The 4,834-nt window shown below is 41.7% G+C and overlaps 1 pseudogene; it reads right to left on the bottom strand.

The window, feature by feature from the left end:
* Positions 1 to 304: 304 nt before the first annotated feature.
* LOC102440722 lies at positions 305 to 827 on the bottom strand (annotated as a pseudogene).
* Between the last annotated feature and the right edge of the window lie 4,007 nt (positions 828 to 4,834).

The following is a 4,834-nucleotide window of genomic DNA, read 5'->3' as shown; positions in this document are numbered from 1 at the left end:
GCTGAATCACACCACCTGCTTTTCTGGTTGTCTAGTGTGCAGATGGCAGATTGTGGGGCTACGTGGTCTCCACAACCATGTGAGCCAATTCCTAGCATAAATCTCTTTTTTTAAAACCTGTTTCACACTTTATTCCCAAGCTTCTTCAGCTTAGTTAGCGGCAAAGAATGATTTACGTAGAAGCAGAAACTGAAAAGAGCTGCAATGTCCAGGGGCGTTGGGCTAAAAAGTATTAGAGATCTAGATTTTACCAGATCCATAAACAAAATTTGAAAAAGCAGTCATAAGATAGAATAGCAGCTCCCAGAAACGTCTTCAAGCTTATCTTCTTCAGAAGTTGACTCAATTCAGTTTGCTTCATTCTTGGAAGCCTCATCAAAGCGTTCTTGTGGAGGAAGTTCTCCACAAGATCTGGAACTTCATCATCATCATCCTCTCCCATAGCAAGTGGTGCTTTTCCATCCACAGATTGTTTGGGCAGAGCTTCAGCCAGTCTCCTTAAACTAGTCAGACTGTCTGCACCCAGCTGGTTTAAGTTGCGGGATAGCATTTCTGTCAACACGGCCTGTCATGGTGAAAGTGTTCGCTGCCAGAGATGCCTGAACTTTAGGGTTGTTAAAGTGGATCACTGTTCCTTGGTTTGTGAACATATTTACCTCCTCAATACCAGAGATATTGTTTAGCCCTAACTTCTTTAAGGACAACTGAGGTTTTTTTAAATCATCTGCTGTAGCTGTTGTTCTTTCTACGAGCAGTTCCTTTCCCACCAATGCACACTTGTGCCTGCAGTTTGGCGAGTTTCTCTTGTTCATGATAGTCTCTTTCATCTTGTTGGAGAGGAAATGGGGCCATGCGGGGCACTAGGGCTGATGCTCAGGGGGTCTAGGGCAGACCAGCTGAGGATAAGCCTAAATATCCTCTTACACGGTGTGCAGCAAAAGTAGGTTTACAGTGGTGAGTACATGAAACACGAAGTTTATTCTTATGATATTATTTATTAATTGTATTATTTTCCATTCGAGCAACTGTCAACCTATTTTTGCCACACCTTGGATATCTCACTGATGCTGTTTCTCTGGAGAATGTTAGTGCAGACACTTATGTTGAGGATGTATATTTTTCATAGATGCTTATTTTGGAGAAAAAAATAACCAGTTTATTATGAACAATTGTTAGGCAAGGAAAATTAGCTTATTAATTAACCCAAGAGGGCATATGTATTAATAGTTTCAAACCTAGTCATTAAAAACACAAGGACAACTTGTGAATGGCTACAGTCCTACTTGGAATTCTGAAGCAAGCCCCTGTGTAATTAGAAAATACACTGTTATGAAATTCAAAAAATTAATTAAAGTTAAAATGGGAGGAAAAGCGTTGAAGATATGTCCTTTGCCTGTGCTTTGTCGCTAAGAGTTGTGTTTATTATATATCAATCTCAAGCAGAAAGTGGGTCCTTTAATCTGCAGGCTCCGAGTGATTTTATCTTTCTTTCCCTTCAGATAAATTGTTTAGTTACTTTCATCATCTTCCTGGCACATTATGAATGGTTTAGTCTCCTGAAGTGGAAGAAACAAGCTTAATAAAGCCAAATGACTTCTTTCTAATGTTAATTCGGGAAAAAATGAACCCTCCTAAGGATGGGAATGTATGATCGCATAAAACTTGTCTTTAGGCAAAGTTATGATACAGTACATGCCTACTTTGTCATTCCAAGAACGGTATTGCAGTCAAAAACAGCTGACGCCTCTCTGAGTTCTGGGAACGAAAGTGCAGTTTGCATTCTGTCAGACATAGTGAATACAGGTAGACCTTCTCAAAGGTGAAGGTAGCTGAGGTCAATACTCCTGCTCTGAAACTTCACACTGCACTCCCAGAATTACCCAGGCTGCCAATGGAAATAAACTGTATATTGCTTCTAACGTAGTGCCTCCATACAGAGAATAGGATGGAAATGAAGAAGTCCCAGATGGAAGATAGCAAGTTTGTGAGAAATTCTGCCTTCACTATTTACTTTAATAAACAAATCAGAAGTTGTTCCAAAATGCAGCATTTTTAATTCAAGAGGGAGGTTTTTTAAATTATTATTATAAAGCATTTTTCTTCAAGGGTTCTAATAGGTTATTTGAAAAAATTCAATGGACTTTTCTGACCAAAATAAGTATTTTCAAGCTTATCTTGGTGTCAAAAGAAGTGAATATTTGAAAATAACCAAGCCTTATACTTTTGTGGCATTTTATAATATACAGAACACTTTACTTATTCAGTTCTCATAATGACCCTGTTGGATAAACAGTATTTCAATTTTATATACGAGTGTCTGGAGGGTCAAAGAAATGAAATAATTTGCCTAAAGTTTCATACATAGTGGTGGACTATTAGCCTGAATCCGTCAATTACAACTCCAGTTTTCTTTAGAAAACACCACACTACCTCTCTTTAAAGAATTAGCTGAAGGAAAACTGAGACCACCTTAGCCTTTGGGGAAGTAGTCACCATTCCTAGTGTTCCAGAAATCCAACAGTGCAGATGTTTTCACTGTAAAATGCTCATCTTTTTAAACTGTCAGTGCCCATGCTCTCCCCGCCCACCCCCACCCCCCACCCCGGAACCATTTCTCAGGGACCTGAGCCAAGCGTCTCCTTTCTTAGCCCTGATGTTAGCATGCACACAGGCACAGAAGCAGTGGGTGCATTTAGCAAGTACTTCTGTGTTCACAGGGTTGGGTTCATTGCTTAGGGATATACAAAATAATTAGCAAGTGTAGAAAATGAGGTAGTGCCTTCAAAAATGCTTAGAATATTGGCTTGAAGTACTTAGACCTAGAACATATTGCCAAAAAGGTCATGGTAAGATGGGCAAGATAGCCAGAGACTAACAATTTTTTAGCCCTTTTTTTTCTAGATGCAAAGTAAGGCCTTAGGTGAGAAGACTTTCTGTGGAAAGAGGTGGCTTAAAGGAAGCCTAGATTGGAATTGGTAGTTAGGGAAGGGAAGGCAAGTAACATCAACAGGGCTTGGAGAACTCTGACCAGTTTGGAGAGCACTGATGGGTAAATTTTATAAATTGAACTAAGCCAATTAGAATATTTTTGGTAGATAATCAAGGTGATTAGCTATTCTCTTATAACCTTAATGCCAGTTTCTAATGAAGGCCTGTCTCAGGCCAGGTTCTCTTACATCTTGTGTGGATATCTACTAAACAAATGCCTATTTGCAAAAGACACAAGAGATCCAACCTGTTCTTGAAGATCAGTGAAGTCCCAGTTCTGTGTGCCATGGGCGTTCCGGTGTAACAAGGTAAAGATATAACAACTCTCCGAGGCAGGCTTCCTCTTGCAATGGCCTCTGACTCGCTCCAGGATGCTGAGGCACCCTGCCCTCGCCCTGTCCTAAGCGGGCAACAACAGACCACTCTGGATTCATAATTCCATGTATAAGGGTGGCAGTATCTCTGAAATATTTTTGCCACTGCACACATCTTAAAGACCTTTAATTTTGACAGAGAACCCATTTCTGACATTCACCATGGAGGTTTTAGAGGTCACTTTTTTCACCAGTAAAGATCCATCCTGGATGCTGAGTGTGCTAATATGCACAGGACAGCTTGGTGGGTGAGCCCACGTAACGGACATTCACCTAGCAGTCCTGCCGGAGTGCTGGCTTCTTGGCTGTAACTCCATCAGACCACCGCTGGGCTCTCCATTTTTTATAAGGGCAACGGACACCTCTAGAGTTGCAACTTAAATGAACAGGCACATGAACAATATCACAGTCTCTGATAAAATATTTGGGGAGCATTCCAGCCAGTGTAATAAAAGGTTGGTGGGCTGGGATAGATTGGTTAGAGGGTGTCTGGAAGGGCAGACTGCATATATTGGATTTGCAAGAGAATAGATCTGTAGCAGTTATTGTTCTCCTTCAAAAGTTTTTGGGGAAAATAGTCAAGTTAACTATTGCACCAATTCTGAAGGAAACCTTGCCTTCCACAGACTTTTCAAGGCAGCACTCCTCCGGTAATGAGCCAGACTGGACTGCCCTGCTCACCCGCAAAGATGCCCGCAGGCTGTGGCCTCTGCATCACCGCAGGGGGCATCGACGTTCAAAGGCTATGGCGAGGCCTTCCCCTGTGCCATTTCCTCTGAAACAGAAGTTATTTTCTCTCACTGCTGTGCATCATATTTGTGATAGCTTATTGATCAAAGCCAGGTCAACTTTCAAAGCAGGGAGGGAACCACATTACTCTTCCTTGTGCGTTAGTTTCCATCAGAAGGCCCTGCCTTGCAGTCCCAGCTCTTCCACATGAGCCACTGTGCATGTGCGCCCATCCCTTGCTCCCCCATGTGCTCAGTCATGCTTTGACACGAGAAAGCAAAGCACTTCGGTCTAAAGCAGTGGTTCTCACCTTCCTAATGCTGCGACCCTTTAATACAGTTCCTCATGTTGTGGTGACCCCCAATTTCATTGTTACAAATTGAACGTAATTAAAGCATAGTGATTAATCACAAAAACAATATGTAATTATATATGTGTTTTCCGATGGTCTTAGGCGACCCCTGTGAAAGGGTCATTCGACCCCCAAAGGGGTCGCGACCCACAGGTTGAGAACCGCTGGTCTAAAGGGACAGAGTGAGCTGAATCCCCTTGGCCCAGGAGGCTCAGAATGCTCTGTGTCAATTTTAGTCATGTTTCTGCTCATCAAGAAATAACCTACTATTACATGATTTCCTTTAATTATAATAACTTTATGTGGACCACTTTTTGGCATTCGTGTTTTAAATCATAGAAAAATGTTGACCCTTAAGCGCAACAAGCCTGAAAACCTTACTCTCATGCTT

The sequence above is a fragment of the Myotis lucifugus genome, unplaced genomic scaffold, assembly GCF_000147115.1.
Source record: "Myotis lucifugus unplaced genomic scaffold, Myoluc2.0 scaffold_153, whole genome shotgun sequence".
In the NCBI taxonomy this organism is placed as follows: Eukaryota; Metazoa; Chordata; class Mammalia; order Chiroptera; family Vespertilionidae; genus Myotis; species Myotis lucifugus.
This window is presented reverse-complemented; position numbering and strand designations above follow the sequence as displayed.